The following is a 9939-nucleotide window of genomic DNA, read 5'->3' as shown; positions in this document are numbered from 1 at the left end:
AGACACTAGGAAAATACCCGTGTACAGCCGCGGCAGGGTGAAAACATCTGTGCTCCTGAGCTGCTGGAGGCGATAGCATTCGTGGGGAGGGGGTGGGGCGGGGGAGGCAGGGGAGCGGGCAGCGGTGCGGCGGGTGGGGCGGGGGAGGCAGGGGAGCGGGCAGCGGTGCGGCGGGAGGGGTGCGGCGGGAGGGTGTGCGAGCCGGGAGCAGATGGAACGTGTACCCTTAACTGGAGAGGGAAGCCAGTAGGAACTGATTTTTACAGCAGAGGCGGAGTGCCGGAGAGGCGCGTAGGAGACTCGGGGATGCAGAGTTCCAGCGAAAAACCTGCAGGGTGACTAAGTGGGGAGAAGCATCCTACACACAAAGCGGGATCTCTTGGCCAGAGCGGGAGCGGAAGGATAGTCAAAGCAGCCCGCCCAGCAGGGAGGGAGGAGCTCATCCTTTTCTCACACCCCGCCCCCCAGTTTGGCTTCCAAAGGGACCAAAATGCCCCTTCCCCTCCCTGCCTGCTTCAAAACAGGTCAAGCTACTCCCCCCACCAACTTTTACTTCTAAAATGCTTCTTCCTAGAAGAAACCCTTTGTGGGTTGCGTCCACTGGAGAGTCTGACACGGTTTGCTTTAACCTGGAGGGAGGTCTAGCAGTTATTCCCTCCCAGGCCCACACTCGCCCCCCGCCCCACCGTTTTGTGTCCCGTATCTGCAGTCATAGGGCCGCACATCTTTCTTTCTTACACTTGGCTGGTGGTGTGTCCTCTGGTAGACACCCCCCGCCCCTTAGAGCTCTTGAAATTACCTCCAGGCATCCCAGACCTTGGGGGATTGCAGATCACACATATGAATTACACCCAGCTAAGAGGAATACTGATTGATGATAGGATCAAGGTTTAAAATGAATTCCATAAGGTGAAAGATAGTCTAAAATCAATAAGATAGGATGTACCACGAATGTGAGGCACTGCATTTAGGTCCAATAATCAATGGTGCGAGTATGAGACAGAAAAGATCTATAGAACAACAGCTATGGGTGAACGACAATAGCAAGATACTTTTTAGTAGATAACTGGTTCAATATGAGGCGATGAACCTATCTGCTTAAAGGTGAAGGTGATCGTTGAAGGTAGTCATAAAAGTCTTGTGATCCCATTAACATTTTACTGTGTTCTTAACAAGAACTGAACAGATCTTTTTTTCTTTTTTAAGCATAGCTGTTGGCTGACCAAGCACAGTGCAGAACAATTTTGTTTAGTTTGTGCTTTAGTTTAATTTCAGATTCAAGTCCCATGTTGCACTCTATACAGAGTCGTCCTTGGCAGTTGTCAGTGGTGCCTATACCCTGTTCAGCTAGGTTCACCTGCCCCGTGGTTTGAATCCCATGCAGGCCTACTTAGGTGCCCCATCTGCTGGTCTGTTGGAGAGTCCCCCACTCCTCAAGGACACACACTTCTTCCCAGACAGGGCGATCTTCCCACAGTTCCTCGCACACCCCAGGGTCATGTGCTCATTCATTCGTCAGTTCTTGTACCCATGGGCCTTCCGCCATGTGTCAGGCACTGCTGCAGGAACCAGGGATCCAGGAGTGAGCAAGGCATGGTCCTTGCCCTCGTCAAGCTAAGGTTCTCACGTGGGTCGGCAAATCCTAAACAAAAACTAAAAAAAGGGTCAGATTAAAAAAAAAAAGTATGAACTGTTACCAGGTACTTGAAAAGCCTTCCACCTTCTGCCTAGACTTCTCTGAATGTCATCTCCTGCCTCCTATCCCAGCTCGAGAGCTTTCCCCTTGAAGGCAGAGAACTCTGCCAGCTCTGTCTTCCCTGAACTCTGTCACCCAGGCACTCCTAACACATAATCACATAATTAACACTCAGCTGCACTCTAATTGTTTCCTCGGTTAATTTTGCTTCCCAACACACTGTAGAAGACGTAAATCTCTTGGAAGTTGTAGGCTATGCCTTCACTTTAAATACAGTCAGTCCAACTCTGTCTGGGGTGCTCTTTGAAAGGAAATGAAAAGCGCAGTTCAAACCTAAGGAGATTTTGAAGCTGATTCCCAGATAACAAGTGAACTCTTTCCCGTGTCTTCAAACTCCTCTACAATAAGAATGTAAAGTTAGGACAATAGTTTGTTTATTTGCTGAACCTACCTCCTCCAGTGTCCTAGACTCTGTAAGGAGATCTTTAAAGCAGCAAACATAACTTACACTGAGTAGGAGTCTGATTAGAAGGAACAGCAGGAGAGAAGCATCCACCAAGCTCAAAAAGGGAGGAAATGTAAGGACAAACAATGGCAAATTCAGAAAAATGATCGGTCCAAAGTTGAGGCCAAACAACATTCTTTTAGGGGCCCTCATGCTCTGTAGAGTAAGAGCAGGCCAAAAAATCCCCAGAAAGAATACAAATAGCCATCAGTGGAGAACTGGTTAAAAAAAGAACGGCACCTTCACGTGTGGGGGGGTCTACGGAGAGATAATGTGATCCTTTCCATTTAAGAACTCTGTATATGTGTAGAAGAATGCACATAGAGATACATATTGAATTGTTAACAGTGGTATTTCTGGGAATGGGGTTATAGGCAATGGAGTGGAAGAGACAGGCAGGCAGGAGAATGTGAGAATTTATTTTCACTCTATAACTTCTGAACTGTTGTATATTCTGCACTTAATTTTATATATATACACATATATATATGTATTGCTTTAATAAAATAATAAATAGTTAACTAAAGCAGCCAGAGTTTTCGTTAATCTGCCTTTTGGAGAAGACACACATGTGGTCAGGAACAAGATTATTACTAATGTTTGGTTTGTGCCTTGGAGAATTCCAGATGCCTGAATGTTTCCTGGATTTGTACAAGTGCGTTGGTGCCACACAGGCAGACCTCTGAAGAGAAATCCTAAGCCTTTGCCCATGGGCTATACATGGCTATGCCCTAGGAGACATTCTTCGGTAGAACGAAGGGATATCCAAGCCAAAGATATGGTGGGGCACACCAGGAAAGAGACGAGGAGGCAGTGAGAAGCCTGTTTCATGAGTTTGCTTCCTTAACTCAATTCAAGGATCCAGGAAACCAATTTCTTTTTTTTTTTTTTTTTTTAAAGATTTTATTTATTTATTTGACAGAGAGAGAGATCACAAGTAGGCAGAGAGGCAGGCAGAGAGAGAGGAGGAAGCAGGCTCCCTGCAGAGCAGAGAGCCCGATGTGGGACTCGATCCCAGGACCTGAGATCATGACCTGAGCCGAAGGCAGCGGCTTAACCCACTGAGCCACCCAGGCGCCCAGGAAACCAATTTCTTGACAAGTTTTTGTTTATTTGTTTATTTGTTTTTAGCTTTGTTTGGTAGAAATGAGCTACTGGAAAAATATGTATAAATAAAAATTTTTTATATCAACCATAATTTTAGGTAGAAAAGGAAAACAATATTTAAGAGATATAACGGTCAAGACCACGGCTTTGGAAAGATAGAGACATTTTGAATTCTGAGTTTGCTACTTCCTAGCTTTGTGGTCTTGGGGAAATTGAGTCACATCTCATTGTTTTCCTCTTGCACAACCTGAATCTCTTCTGGGGGCTCCTCCTCTTTCCAGCCCAGAAGGCTGGTGATCCCAAGGTCTCTGGCTTCTCCCTTCCCTGGGTGTTATGATCTCCCTGTGATTCACAAGTCAACGGTTGAGGCCAAATCACTCCCCTCAGCTCCATGCTCCTACGGACACGTTTAAACGGATCCCTATTTTCCCCCACGCTGACATCCTTTAACACTTCAAAATCTGGTTCAGATTGGTCTCTCCAATTTCACTGTTCACAGATGCCCTCGTCCCTCCCTACTCCCATCGTATCAATCACTTTCATATCCTTGACGCACTGCATCATGGACTCAACACCAGGCCTGTCGCAGCCGCTCTCTTCAGCCCTGACTCTCCCTTCACCTTCTCTTTTCTTGGCCAGTTCATCATACTCATCCTCTAGATGTTCAGTCATGCCTCGCTTTTCGTGAGAAACCTTCCTTACTCCTTCCTCCTCCAGGACTAGGCTGTGTGTCTTATCCCCTGACCCGTGATTTCCTGGTACTGCGCTCCTCCCACTGCAATGAATAACTTGTTTACCCATTTGGATCGTTCAGCAGATCATGGACACTGTGAAAGCAAGCGCCGTATTCGTCTTGTTTGTCACTGTGTACTTAGAACATAACCCCCAATACTGGCACTTACTAGCCTTATGATGGATATGTTGACTAAAACACTATTATGATTAACATGAGCAAGGTGATAAAATGGTTAAGAATTGGTCTCTGGATTCAAATACAGCCTTACTGCTTCACAGCTGTGCAATGTCTGACAAGTAAATTAACTTGCTTGTGCCTCAGTGTCCTTTTCTGTTACTCTATCTAATATGCTTAAGTGAAATGATAGACAAATGAAATAATCTTTTTCATTGCAAGGCAAATGGTCAATAAATGCTAGTTGTTTTAACATTTCAGCTTTTATTTACTCATTTACGTAATCTCTACACCCAGTGTGGGGCTGGAACTCATGACTTTGAGATCAAGACTCCCATGCTCTTCTGAGGCCGCCAGGTGCCCCATTATTTTAACATTCAAAAAATGCTTAGAGGAGTACCTGGCACATAGTAAGAAATGAATAAATATTAGTTTTTATCACTATATTTTTGTCATGATAAAAATCTTTTGGATTTTTTGAGTTTGGATTTTTGAGTATAGATTTTCTTAAACCACAGCATATTGGTACTTAGCAAGTCATATAGTCTAGTAGCTATTTTCCTCTAGGAAAGTATTTGAATACTTGGGTGGAAAATTATTAGGGACATTAAAAGAGCAAAGAAGGAGAACCAATTGTTTTCAGTGTTAATGATGTTTTAGATTTCCGGGCACAAGAGTGGAGTTTAGTTGGTTGAGTGGCCAATTCTTGGTCTTGGCTCAGGTCACCATTTCAGGATCCTGGGACAGAGCCCTGAATTTTCTGGGCTCTGCACTTAGCAGGGAGTCTGCTTTGGGATTCTCTCTCTCCTTCTGCCCCTTCACCCTCTGCCTAAAATAAGTAAATAGGTATGCCTGGATGGCTCAATTGTTAAGCATCTGCTCGGGTCATGGTCCCAAGGTCCTGGGATCAAGCCTCGCATTGAGCCCCACATCGGGCTCCCTGCTGGGCGGAAAGCCTACATCTCCCTCTCTCACTCTCCTCGCTTGTGTTCCCTCTCTTGTTATTTCTCTGTCAAATAAATAAATAAAATATTTTTTAAAATAATAAATCTTTTTAAAAATTAATGTTTTAGATTTCAATTTTTGCAGTGCCATGGCTGGAATTTTATGATGCTTTTCTTAGAGATGAAAAGAAAGCTCTGGAGTAAATCTACATCACTTGGTAGCTTGTTAAACTACCACTTCATCCAGCTCCATCCTGAGGGTGGTTCTGAGATGGGGCCCGGGTCTGTGGACTTTAACCAAGCTGCCCTGTGTCATTCCGATGCACAGTGGTGTTCAAAAAACCCATGATCTAATAAAAATCAGTTGGTTCAAATCAGCTACTAGGACCATGTGGCAGTGGGGGGTTCAGCAGCTCTTTGTTGAGTGTTGCCTTCTACTGGAGGCTCTGAATGATGGGTCTTGGAGATGCCTCTCTGCTGGGAGTGGCCTCTGGGGACTCTTGGTACCTGCAGGAGAAGCCTAGAGACAGTTGGCTCCACTTCCAATGGAAAGAGCTGCTGACACTTGTTGGCCAAGAGGTGTGCCATTATGAGCCCTGGCTGGAGGTGCTGGCACAGTAGCAGCAGTGTTTCTCAAAGTGGGGTCCCGGGATCACCTTCATCCAGACTCCCCTAGAGAGTTTGTAAAATGCAGATTCCTTGGACCCACCCCCCCACCTTTTGAGTCAGAATCTGCATTTTAAACGAACTTCAGAGCCCTTTCTGAGGTGAATTTACTGTCGGAGAGCCCGCAGCATGTTTTCTCACCACAGTCTGAAGCACAGCGGCATTTGGTTTCTTCACACCCACCCCCTGGTAATTTGGCAAGGTTAGAGTTCCAGACACTCTGCTCAGAATTGCAGACTGACTTCTCAGATCTCAGACGGTCCCCAGCTCTCAAAGACCACGTGGAGGGTATAACCCGGGAAAAGACTTTCGTAAATCAAAGCGTAGCTGCCTTGGAGCCCTGAGATGTTACGCACTTTTCTGGGGACTAGAAGGGGCATTTGGATTCCAGGAACTGTCTGGTTACAATAATTTTCTTTCCAGAGAAGTCTAAGTCGGGGTAGGTGGGTCTTGCTGGGATCCTTCCCCCAGGGCTCGTTAGGGCACACTCAGCTCAGATGAGGGAGAAGTTTTGTAGGTGACATTGACTCTCCCAGTCTGTCAGACACAGAGTAATCGGTGGGGACTTGGTTGCCGCAGGGGATGTTCTTGCCTTGTTTTCCCCATCAAACTCTGTCAGATTCTGGGACTTGAAGTAATGAAAGGGGGCTCGGGAGAGAGACAGTTTCTAAGGAGCTGTCAGCAGGGCCCCACTCAGGGCTGGAAGCTTGCTCTTTGTCAGGCGGCCTCCACGCCGACTTTATCCCAATGCTATTAGTGTAAAATCCTCCTGTTTCTCTGAGAGAGCGAGAAGTGGCTTGGGGCCGAGAGGGACAGATTCGTAAGCAATTTCTCTCATTACACACTTCCAGGGCTTACTCACCATTTCAAAGAGGAAGAGCTGTCCCAGCCGGCTTGGAGACTCTTCCCGAGACAGGACGCACAGCCCTCCTACTACCGCCCGCTCTTCCCGATGACCTAAAATGGAGGAGGCCTGGCTCCTAGCAAGGCTGAGCTGTAGGCGGCCTTCTGTCCTTCATGATTTCTAGGGCCGGACAAGGGAGAAGTTACAGAATGTTAATATAGAGATCCTTCTAGAAGTGGGATCCGCTTGCCTGGAGGGGTTCTTAACTCAAGGAACTAGAGCGGTCCTCAGAGTCAGTGTCAAGTAGAACATCGGATGGGATGAGATCTTGAGGGGTCTGAACGACATAATTCCAGTCATCTCAGAGTTGAGAAGTGACAGGTCAAATACCAGAAATGCTCTATGTCCCAGCCGTGTTTGTGTTGTGTGGGTATTATAGATCTGTTTTCTTTTTGTCAGCCACTGTACTATTTATTGTACAATTATATTCAAGATTATAATATTAAAATAATAATTAGTTTAAATAGTCGATTATCCAGGATTACAGATGGTATGACAGCCAGCAGCCCTGGAATGTATTTTGAGTACTTACACAAGGAGCACATGAATACATTCTTGTAAAATATTTAGAAGTTTACAGAGTGGTAAGTCCCCTAACCACCCATTCTTATTCCGAGAGGTAACCACTGTCGGCAGATGGGTAAGTATCCTTCAGTGATCTTTCTAAACAGTGACATATCCATGTATGTATATATATGCACACTTGTTTTTTCCCATGAATGAGATCATTTATCACACATTGTTAGGTAACTTTTAAAAATTTTCATAATATGTATCTTGGAGATATTCTCATGGCAGGAGGTATGTCTTCCTCATTCACTTTAACATTAGCACGGTATTGTATTATTGTATTATACGGATGCGTCCTGCTTACGTGATCATTTGCTAATTGATGGACATTAAAATCATTTCCCATACGTTTGTTCTTACAAATAATGCTGCAGGGGTGCCTGGGTGGCTCAGTGGGTTAAAGCCTCTGCCTTCGGTTCAGGTCATAATCCCAGGGTCCTGGGATCAAGCCTCGAATCGGGCTCTCTGCTCAGCAGAGAACCTGCTTCCTCCCTCTCTCTCTGTCTGCCTCTCTGCCTACTTGTGATCTCTGTCTGTCAAATAAATAAATGAAATCTTTAAAAAAAAAAAAGAATAATGCTGCAACAAGGCTCTGTGCACATACATCTTTGCACACATATTCTTGTAGAATGAATTCCTAAAAACCATTGCAGTTGCTACTTCTATGTTTATTACATAGGTCTAACTCTCTTCATCTCTTATTATTTCTGTCAAGGATTCTGAACCCTAGCAGTACCTTGGATTTACCTGGGGAACCTTTAAAAAGTGTATTTGTCCAAGCTGTACCACAGACCCACTGAATCAGATTATCTTTGAGAGTAGGGCTCAGGCTTTGGATTTTCAGGAAAAAACATCTGAAAATTCTCATGTGCAGCAAGGATCATTGATCTATACATTACACAAAACAGAACAGAACGCTGGGGTATTTTAAGATACTGCAACAAATTTTTATAGGAACAGAGTCCATCTAATGATCAGGAGTAATCTTTGTTTCCTCTTAAAACAGGTTTAATAAATCAGCTTGTCTAGGTGAAAATAAATAGTGTTAAATTTGATGTTTAATAGTTACATAGCATTTTTATCTCTTGAAAGTGTCTTTTGTTTTGCTTTTTGAAATCTCAGAGCCTCTTTAATTCAAAGCTGTGAACAAGGTGGGCTGGGCAGGAATGACCTTGTCCCTTTTACATTCTTGGAAGCTAATAGGGATCAAATGATGCTTCTCAATTTTAATGTGCTTAGAAAAAAATCTGGGGATCTTTTCTATATGCAGATCCTGCCTTAGTAGGTCTGGGGTGGGGACAGAGATTTTGCGTTTCTAACAAGCACCTACATGACACCGAAGCCGCCAGTCCACACACTTGTCCAAGGACCACACTCTCTGATTAATAAACATGTAGGTAAATGGTAATGAGCTAAATACAATGAGGAACCAATCCAGCAGCAAACATGGGGTGTCATCAGACTGACAAGCGAAGGGAGAGGGAATACAGGTGGGGAAGGATGGAGGGCAAAGAAACCTGTCTTTTGCATCAGCTAAGCCAGGAAGCCCTCATCCTAGAATTCCATGCCCTAAACAGGGGCATGTTCATGTATCATTTAATGAAACCAATTCATTCTTCAAATTAAAAAATACATCTTACTAATGGAAATTAGGTTTTTAAAAAGTGACCTTTTTTGTTTTTGTCTTTTGGAACAAAAGAGCCAGAAGCAATAATGACGTAATAAAGGTATTATTTTTAATGGGTCATTTTCTCTTCAATATATTAGCTGTCAAATGGATTCTATAAATTGAAGATTAATATGTGCGAGCTGCAGGATCTAAGAGGTGCTGCTGAGATGGGAAGTAGAAGAGGAATGGTATCTATGCTGGAGGAAACATTCTGAGAGGGAAAGAACTGACCTCAACTAGATTCATTTCCCATTTCATATACTCTCATGTGCCTTTTCCACAAAGGTATGTCGCCCTTCTCATGGCTGTGATGTTCATAATTTCATGTATGCAGTGTTCTTGTTATCTGTTTTGCCCATCAGATTAGAGAAGCCATGAGGACGAGGATTGTTTTTGTTCACGTTATCCTTAACACCCAGTGCTATGCCTGGCAAATAGTAGATGATCAATAAATATTAATTAAATGAATTGAATATATGAATGAGTAAATCATGAAAAACAGTGGTATGATGTTATGAGATGAAGTTAAATTAGATTAAAACTAAAACAAACAAAAATCTCTCCAGAAGTGTACAAAGCCTAGGGGCGCCTGGGTGACTCAGTTGTTTAAGCCTCTGCCTTCAGCACAGGTTATGATCTCAAGGTCCTGGAATCGAGCCCCGCATCAGGCTCTCTGCTCATTGGGGAGCCTGCTTCTCCCTCTCTCTCACCTGCCTCTCTGCCTACTTGTGATTTCTCTCTCTGTCAAATAAATGAATAAAATCTTAAAAAAAAAATAAAGTCTGCAAAGCCTAGTACAGAAGTATTCCTAATTGGAAAGAAGAGATCCAATTGGAAAGGAGAGCCAATGCGTTAGTCACGTGGAAGATTGCAGCTCACACCTCCTTACCCCTTTCAATAATTTGATCTTGTTATATAATTGTTCTCTGTAAGCCTTTATGCCTCTTCCATTTCTACAGCAAGGTGTC

General features: G+C 44.0%; 1 long non-coding RNA gene across 1 annotated transcript; it reads right to left on the bottom strand.

Moving 5' to 3' along the window:
• Positions 1–742: 742 nt before the first annotated feature.
• Positions 743–9939, bottom strand: LOC116573159. Its single transcript, XR_004278624.1, has 3 exons — positions 9861–9939; positions 6691–6785; positions 743–1653 (listed from the first exon to the last, which is right to left on the bottom strand). It is a non-coding gene; the product is annotated as an uncharacterized LOC116573159 (long non-coding RNA).

The sequence above is a fragment of the Mustela erminea genome, chromosome 14 (assembly GCF_009829155.1).
Source record: "Mustela erminea isolate mMusErm1 chromosome 14, mMusErm1.Pri, whole genome shotgun sequence".
Lineage (NCBI taxonomy): Eukaryota > Metazoa > Chordata > Mammalia > Carnivora > Mustelidae > Mustela > Mustela erminea.
Note: the sequence above shows the minus strand (reverse complement) of the source record. Positions and strands in the feature narration are given on the sequence as shown.